This window comes from Littorina saxatilis, linkage group LG6 (genome assembly GCF_037325665.1).
Source record: "Littorina saxatilis isolate snail1 linkage group LG6, US_GU_Lsax_2.0, whole genome shotgun sequence".
In the NCBI taxonomy this organism is placed as follows: domain Eukaryota; kingdom Metazoa; phylum Mollusca; class Gastropoda; order Littorinimorpha; family Littorinidae; genus Littorina; species Littorina saxatilis.
The window spans coordinates 29,820,207-29,836,679 of NC_090250.1; the positions used below are offsets into that span (position 1 = coordinate 29,820,207).

At 45.9% G+C, this 16,473-nt stretch overlaps 1 pseudogene; it reads right to left on the reverse strand.

The window, feature by feature from the left end:
- LOC138968959 (E3 ubiquitin-protein ligase MYCBP2-like) overlaps positions 1-16,473 on the reverse strand; it is a 148,839-nt pseudogene that overhangs the window by 3,283 nt on the left and 129,083 nt on the right.

The window sequence follows — 16,473 nt, forward strand, 5'->3', positions numbered from 1 at the left end:
TCTAAAATGGTACCACAGAATCTTCCATGCCTTCTGGTACATGCATCCCTCTCCCCCAACCAACCCTTTTCTAGCGGCCTCCCCACTCTTCACCCCACCTCACCCACCTCCAGACACACACACATAGAAACTGACCGGCAGGGCAGTGCGGCAGGGTGGTCTTGGGGATGTTTGTGACGCGCTGGAAGTCATCGTGACACTGGTTACAGAAGTGGGTGGTGCCAAAGCAGAAGAAGACGGCCACCGAGCAGCAGTAGCGACACTTGTACTCCAGGAAGTCGGAGCCATGCTTGGGGCACATCTGAACACATAGCGCACATCAATATTGCTATTAACATCTGAACACACACCACACATCCATATTGCTATGAACATCTGAACACGCCACACATCCATATTGCTATGAACATCTGAACACACACCACACATCCATATTGCTATGAACATCTGAACACACATCCATATTGCTATGAACATCTGAACACACACCACACATTAATATTGCGTTGTAAAATAATTATTGTGCAACTTTTGTTAATCACAAACAGTTCAAGATGCAACAAATGACTTCAATGAAAAGATCATAACTTGTCTCAAAAAGTCGATAGATCTTCTTGACTTTTGTGCAGCTACTTGCCTGAAATCACGGAACATTCCTCAGTGACAAACAATGTTTCTTCCTAAATTAGTCACTGGCTACTTTTCTCAGACTGAAACTGCTGACAATTCACTGAAAACCTAAGTTCCCGCATTATTGATTGAAGCCATCATAAACCAATAAATATAAAGTTTCAAAAGTAAACTTTGATTTAGTTAATATACTTACCAACTCACATAGATAGCAATAACTTCATTTTGTTGCTAAGGTATTGAAGCACTCATCCGTGGTAACACGGGAGGTATACTCTTAAAAACAAAACTCTACACCATATAAGGCATGGTCCATGGTAGTTACCTCCCCTACCGGTGTCCTGCGCATGCGCCGGACATACACCGGTGACACTCATTCCGTTCTGAAACACATACCCCTTTAAACACAATATGCGGGGCAGGTTGGGAGGGAATTCAGTGTGTGAGTTGGTAAGGATATTAACTAAATCAAAGTTTACTTTTGAAACTTTATATTTAATTACATATTCTTACTCAACTCACATAGATAGCAGATTGCTAATTAAGGTGGTGGGGAAATATTCAGTCAATGTAACTACCTTGGACCATGCCTTATATGGTGTAGAGTTTTGTTTTTAAGAGTTACCTCCCGTGTTACCACGGATGAGTGCTTCAATACCTTAGCAACAAAATGAAGTTATTGCTATCTATGTGAGTTGGGTAAGAATATGTAATTAAATCATAGAATAAAAGAAGTCAAAAACACAAGCAATCAGTTCACATCGACCCCACTTAAAACATCCAATAGAAACAATAGCATTCCAACCCACCTGAGCACGTGAGACATCGGAGCATCCCCCACAGACGAGTTCCTTGGGGTCGAACACCTCTCCCCCTCCCGCCTGGTCCTCACAGCGAGCTTCACCTCCATAGTACGCCTTCACAGACATCAAACACACATTATTCTCTTGAAAAATGTCCTTTGTCATTAACCTAAAAGCAAGTCTTCGACAGAGACAAAGCAAGGAAGAATAAACTTGTTTTTGAATTTTGGCAACTTGGGAATCATACAGCCATGAAGCCTCTAAAAGTATGTAAAACTCAAATCCAAAAACAAAGAGACTGCCAACGTTCCAAAATTCAGAATAAAAAAACAAGAAAGGTAGGTTGTTGGAACGTTTGCTATTGACAAAACAAAACATTCACAGATATTTCGACCCAACGGTCTTTTAAGTGAACAGACAAACAAATATTCACACAAAACTTATCTTGATAGTTCTATCAGTTTACGTCCACTCGTCAGGAAGCCGAGCGAATGAAAAAAATGAATGTGATGTGAATGTTTTGTTTTGTCAATAACAAACGTTCCAACAACCTACCTTTCTTGTTTTTTTATATGTAAAACTCCGTTCATGCACTTCCAAGTCTTTCAGGAAAGAGAAGTTTCACACCCAACTCATTAATTCTATCATATTACTCATATGTTGTCTTTTCTCAAAAACAAATAAACAAACCAAAGAACAAAACTACAAAACTACTCAAATGATTTCTGCACTGAACTTTTTCATCAAGAACGGTCAGGTGAACATTATATCATTCAGTGTAATCCTGAATGCCTAGTGAAAAATAAAAACCACAACCTTGCCACATTTGTAGCAGACGTAGTAGGCATATCTCTCCATGGCAAAGGAGGCTGGATCGTCATAGAAACGCCCCCCAGGTCGCGTGATTGCATCGGCCTTGTGAAGACCCTCGTACTCCAATCGCATCAGAGCCTTGCGACGGACGTCATCATATAGTTGACGAAGCGGATCCAGCAGAGACCGCAGCACTTTGTGTTCTATCTCACTCTGCAAAGTGGGGACAAAATGAACATTTTTATCGCAAAATACAGACATATCCCATATGGTAAGAGGAAAAGCCTGTCTAATCTCACTCCTAAAGAACACACCAAAGGAGAATACAAAAATTTTAGCAAAGAGCTAGGTGTGATGAAGAAAGCGATGGCAGAAATTTTCTCAAAGTGTCAAGAAAGTTAACCTTTGAACAAACAGTCATTTACACCATAAAAGTAGATGTCTTTATTCTAGCTTTAAGGAGAATGATGCAACTTCTGGAAACCCACACATTCACATGGCAAGTTCAAGAGAAAACATGACGAGTGCAAACCTCAAGCTGAACAACATCCAAAGAGTGTCAAACAGACATTACACTACTAACCCTAACGCCTGATATCAATTGGATGAAGTCTACTTCAAGAAGGTTGCTGCATCAAGCTTTGGCACTGAATTTTTGTTAAAGAGACTCCGCGAAGTTAACATCAGTCACAATAATTTAAGGACAGTCTTAACAGACATTTCATACAAAACTTCTATCCCTTACCTTGCAGATGGGGCAGAGGGAAAAGCCAAAGGTGATGCGAGGGCCGACCCAGCGTTTCTCCAGCACCATACGCGTGCAGTGCAGATGGAACACGTGGCCACACTTGAGATAGATGGCCGGTGCGGCAGACAAGGCCTCGGTGAAGCAGATCATGCACATGTCGTCAACGTCTTGCTTCAGCGCATCTTGGTCAGTGGGACGGCAGCGGTGCAGGCAGGGCAGGCAGGGGTCCTCATTCACAATACCGCCGCAGGGGTGACCGCACTCCAGCGTCCTGGTGCACGCTTCTTTGGCATGGGTCTGTAAGGTGAGGCCACAACATGAACATTTATAATAATTTTCGTATTTATTTAAACTTACCAACACAATGTTATCTTGCATATAACCCCTTAACTACCGAAAAGAAAACCAAAGTGAAACTAGAGTTATACCCCAGAGTGACCGCCCTTACCGGACGTCGCTAGTAGCGCTTGGCGCCAAAACCAGCGTCATCCGATAACGCGGGCGCGTCATCTTCACTTCACCCTTTTTCGCTGACGTGTTCACATCGTCTGCGTTTCTGGATCTAGTACCGTTTGGTTTTGTCTGGATCTCTTACCGTGCTTGGTAAATCTAAATTAATAATGATAAGATAAAAATTATTACTCAATATACAGTGAGACCTCCAAAAGTCTGAGAAAATCAGATCTTAAAAAGGCGGGAGTCTTAAAATGGGGTAATTTTACAGAGGTTATGAACAGAAAGTCTGAGAAAACAAGGTCTTAAAAAGGGGAGAGTCTTAATTTAGGGTGTCTTAAAAAGGAGGTTCCACTGTAACAGAAACAATAAAACAGGTTTGGCAAAGGGATGAATTAATTGCATTCAAAAACAGATTCGACACAATCAAGCATCACATGTGATTAGGGTTTTGGTTGCAGAAGAATTAAGTCCAGGCCATTTGAGTCGAAAATAAAACAAGAGAGAGAAAAATTACTGACTGCAGATGAGGACGAGTTTTGGTCAGTCGAAAATAATTCAAACAGACGTTTCATAGGACGGGAGTATCAAGCTGAAAAATTAAGACTAACCAGCAAATAAGCAAAAAACAAAATGCCAAACTAATCTACACAAATTCAATAAAGAGAGAAAGCTGGCTGACCTGACACTCTGGGTCGGAGCAGACATTGCCCATTGCCATCAGTCCAGTAGTGTCGGAGCTGCCACAGAATCGGCATGTGCTTGTTGCCGCTGCATTGTGCTGCTTGCCTGAAACATCAAAAGATCACATTTCATTGTTATGTTGTCCTCACTGTTTAATCTGTTTTCAAGTACAATAATTAAAATGCAATAAGTTGATCTGTCCTCATGATACCACCATAATGAAAAAGGATTGTTCTTCATTTGAAGCAAATAATAACAAAATCTACAACCTTGTTTCCTTTCCTCATTCATTTTGCTCTTTCCTAATTTACATTATCACGATAGAACTTCGTCTGATTTCTCTTGAAACAAGCGATTACACCACAGACACCTCTAACCCTTTTCTACACCATTTAAAGTGGAAGATTATCACCCTTTTTACAAATTTCTCATTGAAGCAAATCATCAATGCATGTACCTTCCTGGTAGCCACTGCTGCCACACAAAATGTTAACCCTATTTCAGTAACTCCTCAATGTACCAACTATTTGTTTGTTTGTTTGCTTACGCCCAGCCGACCACGAAGGGCCATATCAGGGCGGTGCTGCTTTGACATATAACGTGCACCACACACATTAAGACAGAAATCGCAGCACAGGCTTCATGTCTCACCCAGTCACATTATTCTGACACCGGACCAAACAGTCCTAGCACTAACCCCATAATGCCAGACGCCAGGCAGAGCAGCCACTAGATTCGAAAATTTTTAAGTAAATTTTCATTTCATTAATATACTTACCCGAATCACATAAAAGCATTGACGCAGTCTTACATGCAAAAGGTCTGAAAAGGCTACCCGTCTTAAACAATTTTAAAGGGGAGCAACCCAACACAAAAAGTGTAAACAGGCAAGGTAGTGACCATCTACCCAGGGAGTTACCTCCCATCTAGGGTTATGTGACGTCACTTCCCCCTGTAAACACCACATGCTTCATACGACTTAATAGACTAAAAATCATATGCGGGGTTGGCGGGAGGGCATACACTATGTGATTCGGGTAAGTATATTAATGAAATGAAAATTTACTTAAAAATTTTCGATTAAATTACATATTCTTACTCCGAATCACATAAAAGCAGATAGCTTCAACAAGGCGGTGGGAAAGAAAAATCCAACTCACTCTAAAAACCTTGCCAAAACCCTGGCCTGCTGCCAAAAGGTCAGGAAAAGGGCCCAGTGAGAAAGAAAAACTAACTCACTCTAACCCTTGCCAGGAACTGGCCCACTGCCAAAAGCAGAAAAGGACCTGAGAACCATCCTGATTGACAGTCGTGATGTCTCTCAGGCAAAAGTTGCGAAAGACGACATCAGAGAGCCAGAAATGTGTGCCCAGCACTTCTTCCAATCTCCTGGACCAAGCGACCCAGAAAGAGAAACCCAGCCTTGGATTAAGCCGAGCCGAGTAGAGAGGGAAAGACAAGCTGCCCCCCCCCCCCCCCCCCCTTTCGGATGGAAGAAAATGCACATGCACCGAAAAAACGATCTATGCATAAGGTAGTCCGATCAGTGAGGTGAGGGACAAACCTCGCGGCGACCATAAGACGATCACGCCGAAGTAATCAAACTTAGGAATGGCGTGAAGCCCAAGTCGGTGAACCTCTTACTTCCGGCCGAAACTGGAAGCAGCTGTCGCGGACGACTGCTGACGTAAGTCGAAGCTCGAACCGGGCGTGACAGTAGCCTGTGCACTAGCTGGTGAACCTCTTACTTCCGGCCGAAGCTGGAAGCAGCTGTCGCGGACGACTGCTGACGTAAGTCGAAGCTCGAACCGGACGTGACAGTAGCCTGTGCACTAGCTGGTGAACCTCTTACTTCCGGCCGAAGCTGGAAGCAGCTGTCGCGGACGACTGCTGACGTAAGTCGAAGCTCGAACCGGACGTGACAGTAGCCTGTGCACTAGCCAGTGAACCTCTTACTTCCGGCCGAAACTGGAAGCAGCTGTCGCGGACGACTGCTGACGTAAGTCGAAGCTCGAACCGGACGTGACAGTAGCCTGTGCACTAGCCAGTGAACCTCTTACTTCCGGCCGAAACTGGAAGCAGCTGTCGCGGACGACTGCTGCTGAAGTGACCGGTGACCCAAAACAAAATGACTAAAAGCCAGAGTGTTACAGAACAGTCTGCTTGAAGGTAAATGAAAGAAATTCAACAACCCCAAGTAAACTTCGTAGCCAAAAACCTGAGAGAGGAGATAAGCCACAAAGAATGACTCCTCCAACATGCATTGCCAAAGACAATGTCCCCCCAGGAAAATCTGAATGTTACTTCCGAGGCCAACTCAAGCGCAACTTAAGTTTGGACGAAACACCAGAACACGTCTGATCGCTAGAGAAAGACGGAGTCAGACTCTGCGAAAGACGCCCAGGACCAAGTCCAGCAGCTTGTGGCAAACTGAGAAGAACGGGGAAGCCCGAAAACGGGAGCCCCACTCAAACGGCAATCGTCCTATCTCATCTCCTGCCTAAGATGAAATAAAGGAAAGAAAGTCGAAGTCCGAAGCCACAAGAACAGGGAAAACAACAACCATCCCGCCCACAGGTGGAATGGCTGTTGCACCAGCCGAGGCTAAAAAACCCTGGATGCCCTAAGGTCAGCCGCTGTTCCGAAACTCAGACGTACCTAGAAGCGTCTGTGAAAGAAACAACCTCTCCGGTAAACCGGAAGTGCCACTGCAGCAGCCCGTGGCTGAACTGCTGTTACACAACTGAGGACTGAAGCTGTAAAAACCGAAGGACAGCGCTAGCACCGACCAGAAGAGACCTCAGCGGGTGCTCGAGCTGATGGGCCTAGACACCGTGAAAGGATCGGCTGACGCATAAATAAATATGCACTCATTAGATCAATGGGAGTCCCCCGACCTCACCACTCCCACAAACTATTGGCTGTGTACAGAGACCATCCAATGAAAACTTGCAAGGAGAAGACCCGCCCCGCCATCACCAAAGTGGAGGGCGGAGGGGGGGGGTGAGACCGGGGGCACTTCCTTGGGGAGAGAGGCTAGCCTAGGGCTGCCCTTCTCCCTGCCCAAAGGTGATCTAATTCTCGAGAATCAGACAGAGACTGCCCATTGGCCGCCTGCTGAAAACATCCCGAGGCCCGAGCCTGCTTCCCGTGAGGAGGCTAGCTCTGCTTTAACCCTTGTAGAGAGAAGTCAGAGATCCGCTGATCTCTAACCCACGGGATCTACTTTGCTTTCTGGTAAAAACACCGAAGTTCAAAAAGCAGATCCCTCTACTCCGATCAAAGCCCAGATGTCCCTCCTAGCCTGCTCAGAGACCTGAGCATGCGAGAGAAACAAGTCCTCCCTACACCCGACTGTAAAGCGAGGTGAAGGGAGGACAGCCTCTTTGTTCCTCGTTCGCCTTAGCCAGGCTGAACGAGTGGAGATGCCATCAGTGTCCTGACACACACTAAGCGTGAAATGTTTAGTGACTCCAGGAAAGAGCGCGAGAGCGCTCTGACGATCATCTCCGAAAAAGAGGCAAATTCCAAAAACTGACGTCCAAATTCCTCTAAGTTCCTGCGTTCCCATTAAGGTGTACGCGGAAGAGCAAGACGCCAGCAAAATCCGACCCAGCTTCAGCCAAGAGAACTTCCTATGACAGGAAGAAACAAAAGACGAAGCCTGAGTAGCCGAAGACAGCCGAGGCTGCGCGTGTTCCGGAACTGACCCGTGAAAACCGAGCAGCAGAACCGGAACCCGTGGATACCACTTCCGGTAGGAGATGGCCAGCCAAAACCTGCGGAAGATGGTACCCACATTGAAGGTGACTATCAAACCGGAAGTAGGAAAAACTCCTCCTTCGCGGAACGGAAGTCCGACATCGCTGAATGCAACCAAAGAGGAAGCCAATGTCCCTCCATAAAAAATCTGGAAGTAATCTCCATCGAGGCCTCGAGAGAAGCCGAGAGATTCGACAGAACGTGTCTGGTCTCTGGCTAAAGGCTGTATAACAGAATAGCCCAGAGACCTGACACTGACCGAAGTCACAGTTGCAAGTGGAAAGCTACTGAACAGGATAACCGGAAAACCGGAAACCCGTTCAACCGGAAACCGTCCTGTCTCACCCCTCCCATAAGAGGGTAAGACAAAGAGGAGGTAACATCCGAAGCCACCAGAACTGAATAGACAGTAGACGCAACACCCGACCAGTGAAGTGACTACCGTCCCGGCCGAGGCTGAAAGCCTGCATGCCCATAGGCCAGCCGACGTTCCTCACTTCGCTAACAGTGATAGGAAGGAGAACGATGCATCCGGACAAAGCCGGAAACGCAACAGACAAAACCGCACAATGCGGAAGCAAATGTTGCGTGGACTGAGGACAGAAGACCGAACGCCCGTAGGCTAGTCCGCGGTCAACTCCAGTAGAGACACACAGTGTAATCGCAAAGGAGGACCTATGCTCCCGGTAAACCGGAATGACGACTGTCCGGATGTCCGTAGGACGTATCCTGTTCCTCACTCACTGACCTCCGTATAGGCGCAGCAGGGGGAGGAACGGCAACTCCGGGCTGAGCCGGAAAAGCAACGGACGAAGCCGCATAAACGGAACCGCCTGTTGCGATGACTAAGGCCGAGGCCAGAACGCCCAAGGCCAGTCAACGGTCAACCCCAGCCATGACCTCTGTGAGTGCACGGGATGGAGGACCTTCGTTTTCGGGAAAACCCGGAAGCGCGACTCCCGAAAAGGGAAGCCGCCCTTGCCTATTCACAGCCGTGCACGCAATGCAAACAGGCTTAGAAAGAGCAGAAGATTAAGCAACGGACGAAGCCGCATACAGCGGCAGCGTCTGCTGCGAGGACTGGGGCCGGAAGCCCGGTTGCCCGAAGGCCAGTCCACAGTCGACACCAGCAGGGACCTTCGTGGGTGTGCCAGATTGACCTTCGCTTCCGGGAAAACCCGGAAACGCGACTCCCGCAAGCGGAAGCCGCCCTTGCTCAGTCACGGCCGTACACGCTGTGCGATCAGGCCTAGAAAGAGCAGCATATCCTGACTAGCAGGAAGTTTTGCAGTCGACACCAGCAGGGACCTTCGTGGGTGTGCCAGATTGACCTTCGCCTCCGGGTAAACCCGGAAACGCGACTACCGCAAGCGGAAGCCGCCATTGCTCAGTCACGGCCGTACACGCTGTGCGATCAGGCCTAGAAAGAGCAGCATATCCTGACTAGCAGGAAGTTTGCAGTCGACACCAGCAGGGACCTTCGTGGGTGTGCCAGATTGACCTTCGCCTCCGGGTAAACCCGGAAACGCGACTCCCGCAAGCGGAAGCCGCCATTGCTCAGTCATAGCCCTCTCGCTATACGATCGGAACTAAGACGAGCAGCATATCCTGACGGGCAGGAAGTTTGCAGGTAGTGAGCCTGCGACCAAGAACTGTTGCTCAAAAGAGAGCGTCCGGTGGCTTCACGAGAGCCAGTGGAGCAGTTCGACTTACCGTCCATGCCCCCCAAAGGGGCAGCAGACGCAGCTGAAGGCCCGCGGCCGGGAGCCGTGGCCGACAGGAAGCCAAAGAGTGGCCGTCACCACCGCCGGCGGAAGTACAACGCTGGAGACGGCGTGTGAAGCTGCACTCTTCCCTCCCAAACTGCGAAACTCTGGAAAAAGAGAGCAAAACAGTATAGACACCAGAGCGCCGCGCTCCGATGCCGAGAGGGAAAGCAAGAAGCAAGACACGTCACAGACGTGCTAAACTGCCCCCCAAATTCATTTGGGGCAGAATAAGTAACGGACAAAGCGGTTATACATGCTTAGTACGAAACAACAACAAATGCCAATGGTCTGAAAGACCAATGACACACACCTAGCCATGTTATCTCACCGTCAGACACGCTGACGCAGACAACAGGCGGCAAACAAAGAGTTACTGAAAATTAACAAGTCCAAAACGGACGGAAAATTTAGCAACTACAACAACCTTCCTGTCAAACTAATGACTAAAAAAGGAAGCGCTTACCAACTAACAAAGCAGAAGGCAAGTAAAGAGGTAAAATAAGGTTTACCTATCCAAAATATAGGCCGTGCCACATTCGCCGTCAGCTAAGCTGACAAGCAAACGTGGAGCCCCAAAATGCGTTACTGAAAAATTTTTAAAAGTCCGCAAAAACGGACGAAAAGTCAGCAACTACAACAACATTCTTGTCAAAATAATGACCAAAATGGAAAGAGCTCACCAAACACGTAAAGGCAAGCCGTTAAGACGGGTTAGGCGGCCGGTGGGTGTCCTTACGAACACCAGCACTCAGCCACACACGGAGCCAAAAAATTCGACGACCTCTCTGCTGTAGGCTGAAATGTCGTATGAAGCATGTGGTGTTTACAGGGGGAAGTGACGTCACATAACCCTAGATGGGAGGTAACTCCCTGGGTAGATGGTCACTACCTTGCCTGTTTACACTTTTTGTGTTGGGTTGCTCCCCTTTAAAATTGTTTAAGACGGGTAGCCTTTTCAGACCTTTTGCATGTAAGACTGCGTCAATGCTTTTATGTGATTCGGAGTAAGAATATGTAATTTAATGCCAATTTTAAAGTCTTAGGTATGACCCGGCCGTGGTTCGAACCCACGACCTCCCGATCACGGGGCGGACGCCTTACCACTTGGCCAACCGTGCCATTGTACCAACTATGCACACATGAGAAATACTGTGAATACAGTGGAACACCCCTTCTAAGACCTCCAAATCTGATCAATTCAGGTCTTACAAATGGAGAGAGTCTTAAAATGGGGGTACATTTACCCAGGGTAGGAACAGAAAGTCTGAAAAACTAAGGTCTTAAAAAAGAAGAGGTCTTAAATGGGGGGTCTTGAAGGGAGGTTCCACTGTACCTGACTTACCAATGCGGAACTCCACCATGGCTTTCAGCGTCTTGGAGTCGGCCAGAGCCATGACCCAGAAGAGTTTGATGCGGCCACATCCCTCGTGCAGGTCTACTTTGATGGCCTCCTCTTCTTCTTTGAACACCTGCTCACAACATGCCATTCATGTATGAAAGATTACTTAGCTCGCATAAGCACAGTGTTTGAGGATTTTCTGTGTATGAATGCTTGTGTTGTGACATGCAAGAAAGTTTGGGTTTTTTGTAGTTAGAAAGATTTTTGGGGGGATTGCTCGTGGCAAGCCTGGTGAGACATGGGGAGTACCGGGCTCCAGAGAGGTTTAACCACACATAAGAAAGCATGGTGGTTATGCAGCTTGGATTGATGTTCTTCCACAACTCTCTTGATTGCACACATTCATATGTAATTTCCACCTAGCTTTCATAACATTGCTTCATAAACACCCCCAGACACTTTCCCTATTCACATCAAGCTGCCTTGCTGTGATTAAAAGGAAAGAAATATGTCTCTATCATTAGGGATCCCTGTGACAATAGACGCGCCAGTATCACACAGTTAGATTATAGTTGGAATTCTCCCAGGCCTGTTACGTTTTAGTCCCAATACAACTCATCCTCACATCATCCGTTCCCATCTCCTAGTCTAACATTCACCCGTGGACATAAGGCCCAAAAAAATAAATAGTCTGTTTACGGTAACATAGGCAAAAAAAATAGGGTCGGTAGGTCGGGATTTTTTTTTTTTTTCCAAAAAACCATATTTGTGACCCTCCACCACGGAATGAGTCGCAAGTCACCTTTGCATGAATTTCATATTTTTACATTTTTCTAAAGAGTATTGTATGCTCTATCTAGTGGTGAAAACCGTTTTAGATAAGAGCGAAAACTGTTTGAGTTATAAGCCTGTGACTAAGGTGACCCTCACACTGTTACCAGACACTCCCCGGACTTATATTAAGCCTAGCGCAGAACCGCGCGAAGTGACATGCGACTCATTTCGTGGTGGAGGGTCACATTTTTAAGTTATTTTGCCAAAAACAAAGACTTTTTTTTAAAAATATATATATATTTTTTTTTAAATTTTATTTATTTATCATTTTTTCCCCCAAATGCAAAAAAAAAGTCTAGGGTCGCGCGAAAAAATAGGGTTGGTCGGGATACCGTAAACAGACTATTTTTTTCTGTTGGCCTAATGTATCTGGGACAGAGAAGAAGAAAAAAAGCTGAAAGGGACTGGGACTGACAGAAACACAAAATAATAATAATGGGTTTTGCCTTTAAGTACATGAAAATAAGCCAAGAAAACAAAGGCAAAACATGCAAAATCTTCCTGCCGTCAGGTGTCTACATTTTGCCATCCTTTTTCACAGGTTACAAGCACATTCTGACCTGTCTCTGATGGGAGCGCATCTTGCGAGGCAGGTGGAGGAGACCTGTCACAGTCGGCACACAGGTTCCCACAGTCTGCGCACAGGATGATGGCCGGAGTCATGCTGTCGTCGTGGTTGTCACACGTCGGCTGAAAATACAGAAATCAAGTCAGATGTTTCCAGTTAAACAACAGGTACAGTGAAACCCCCTTTTTAAGACCTCTAATAAATCTGAGAAAATCAGGTCTTACAGAGGACTGGGAGTCTTAAAATGCGGGTAATTTACAGAGGCTATGAACAGAAAATTTAAAAAAGTAAGGTCTTAAAAAGGAGAAAATGTTAAATTGGGGGTCTTTATAGGGGGTTCCACTGTACAAAGAAAGGAAAAGGAAAGGAAAGAAAGGCAAATTACGCTTAGAATCCAATGTGCTGAAGCCCAGACTGTTTGGTTGTTGTCTCTCTGGGTGCCACAAGCATGTTTTTACAACATTTGTATGAAAACAGTCATGCGGATTTAACTTCAAGGAATTAAACAGTCATGCGAATTTACCTTCAAGAAAATATGATGCTAGAATACACTGTTGCAGCGGGCTGCCATTCCAGCTACAATGAATCATCTGCTTTTGTCTTCACCTTTGTGCTGACTTTTCACTTATCATTTAATCCTTACATCTGCTCATCTATTCACTTTTGGTTTATCTTCTTTTTTCTTCTTTTTTTATTTTGGGGGGGGGGGGGTTTGTTGGTGTTTTGGGGAGTAAGATGGTACAACTGACCCTTGGCTTTCCATGTGCAGAGTCAGGACTGCTGACCCATTCCCCAGAAGACAGTCTCTCCACGTGATCTGGTCCCAGCACACACAGTGATGCCAAGGCTAGCCACATCTGCAACATCATCGTTGTTATTATTGTTAATTTTCTAGCACTAAAAATATGTTCTGTAAATTATTGTTCTCCGCAGCTGAAAATCAAAAAATCATTATAGAAAAAAAAGACATTCATAGTACTAGCTATTTAAAACCAACTTCTCACTAACGACTTGCCAACAACAGAAAACTAGGGATATTTGGAGCATCTCCATAATATTACCACAAATACACATCTCCCTAAAAGAAAGCAGTGACTGCATAAAACAAAATGAATCACAGCTGAAAACTCACCGTGGGTGTCTGTGGACAGACGTCAGGCTCTCTGTCAGGAGAGTCCAGCTTAGTCACGTTGAGGATGGCTTCTGCAATGGCCGCTTTCGTCACGTTGGCCCACACCTCCGACAACTTGCCCTGTCACATTGCACGCCACAAACAACTGTAAATCATTCTGACAATTTTGGCTCAGTTCTTTGAGTTTTCATTCTGTTTCTGGTCATGTTTTGGTCTCCTTCATAACTTAATGCCATTACCATCATAATCTTCATAGCTACCACCACGATCAGAATTTTTGAACCTAATGAATCGTTTCTGCACATTCCATTGTACCCCCCATCCCTCCCCAGTAAATCCATCGGTCAGTAAATCCATTCCGTCAGTAAATCCATCCGTCAGTCAATCAGCCAGACAGTCAGTCAGTCAGAAAGTCAATCAGTCAGTCAGGCACTCCATCCATCCATCCATCCGTCCCTCTATAATTGCAGCATACAGCACCATGCATCCATCATTCCCCCATAGAGCAGTAACATAGGACAAAATAGTACCGTGACACTTACAGCAGTCATGTCCTGCAGCAGGGTGATGATGGTGTTGGCCAGAGCGTTGGGCATGTAGCCCCTCATCCACCACCGCGCTGGGTCCGCACTGTAACAACCACAACAATCCTCCAATTACTCACCATCAACATTGCTCACATCGATACCGCTCTGCACACTTTTACAACTGCTGAACAATTCTAAAAAAATCTCATCTCAGACAGCAAGCTTACAAATGAGAGGAAGTCTTAAACACCAAACATAATTCTCTGACAATGCTCCAAGCATGCTCATAGTAAAAAGCAGCTCTTACCTCAGACTTGGCACAAGCCATCAAGTACCACAAACAGCCTCTATCACCACCTTCCTTCAACCTCTCTTTCACACACCACAGGACGGCCATCTCACCTAACGCCGTCCTGAGACATGATCTCGTTGAGGCTGAGTGACACTTGCTGCTTGCCTCCCTCCTCGGACTTTGCCTACCCTACCAAGTACCCCTAAAGGCCCCTTATCACCACCTTAAATTCCTTCAACTTCTCTGTAACACACACCACAGGACGGCCATCTCACCTAACGCCGTCCTGAGACATGATCTCGTTGAGGCTGAGTGACACTTGCTGCTTGCCTCCCTCCTCGGACTTTGCCTACCCTACCAAGTACCCCTAAAGGCCCCTTATCACCACCTTAAATTCCTTCAACTTCTCTGTAACACACACCACAGGACGGCCATCTCACCTAACGCCGTCCTGAGACATGATCTTGTTGAGGCTGAGTGACACCTGCGGCTTGCCTCCCTCCTCGGACTTTGCCTACCCTACCAAGTACCCCTAAAGGCCTCTTATCACCACCTTAAATTCCTTCAACTTCTCTGTAACACACACCACAGGACGGCCATCTCACCTAACGCCGTCCTGAGACATGATCTCGTTGAGGCTGAGTGACACTTGCTGCTTGCCTCCCTCCTCAGACTTGGTCTTGACCTGCACCACCAGGGCCTTGGCGATGCAGGCCAGGAAGACGTCCAGGATGCAAGGTCGCTGGGGGTCAAAGGACGAGTCGCCCTCCTCCTTGGTGGCCACGCTGACAATGCTGTAGTCCATGGGGGGCAGGGACGGCACCGACAGCAGGTTGGCCAGGACTTGTGGCTTGACGTCCGGCAGCACTCGCCGGAATATTGCAACGATCTGAAACAGTGAGAGAATCAGCCTTTGAAAAGATAAAAAGGAAAATTATGGAGCCTGAATATGAGCATGGTGGATTGAAAATGGTCAATATGTTTGAAATACAGAAAGTGTTTTATTTAAATTGGATTGGACGGTTGCATGAAGCAGGTCGTTCAATAATGAATTTTCTCGATTTGCTCTATAAATCCCTTAGTGCACTGGGATGTCTCAATAACTTAAAATAATATTTTTTATAGCGCAAGTCCCGTTTCACAGCTCCAAGCGCTTTATAATTCCAATAAACACCTCTCTCTCTCACACACACACACACACCCGGTATACAAATCCTGACATTAGAAAATACAAGCAAACTATTATAAATAAGGACAAGCATGAAAATTTATAATAATTTTCTTATTTATTTATACTTACCAACACAATGTTATTTTGCATATAACCCCTTAACTACCGAAAGGAAAACGAAAGGGAAACTAGAGTTATACCCCACAGTGGCCGCCCTTGCCGGATGGCGCTAGTAGCGCTTGGCGCCAAAACCGCCAATAACAAATACAACCAAATTCAGCAAGCTCAAACCGTAATTTCTTCCAGTTTAAAGAGGTATGTCTTCGAACATGTTTTAATATCCTGTTTCCTTTTTGTTCTACGCAAGTACGAACCTTTTTCTGCTTTTTTTTCCCCCAAGGTTTTCGCGCAAGTGAAGAGAAAAGAAAACGTGACAGGCAATACTGCCGTTTTAGCGGTGAAAATTATTACGCTCTACAAAAACAAACAATCTATATAAAGTACGTTTCGGTCAGTGTCAGTCACCGACTGCGATTCCCTTTCCTTTATTCGGTGAATGTTTTAGAAAATTCAAGGCGGAAAACAAATACATAACACAATTTCATCAGCGATCGTTACAGATACTTGACCGAGGATTGCACTGTGGTCGTTATTTCGTTCTTATCGCCGAGTTGCCGCGCGGTTCGAGCATATTACTTGGGTATGAACTTTTATTTCAGAGCCTACCATTTTATTTGTCTTGTCGTTAAAAGTCAAATCAGACCTGGGAACCCCTGTTTTGCACTTGGAGTATTCTCAAACTAACTTGGTGTATTTTCAGAAAAATAAGCGTACTCCACACAGCATTTGAACATCCATGATTCAAACATGCTTCACACGCGTCCGTCGCACCGTTAATTAAGTTTACCAATACATTTAAAAACAAAAGCTTCTTTCAATGCTTACTGA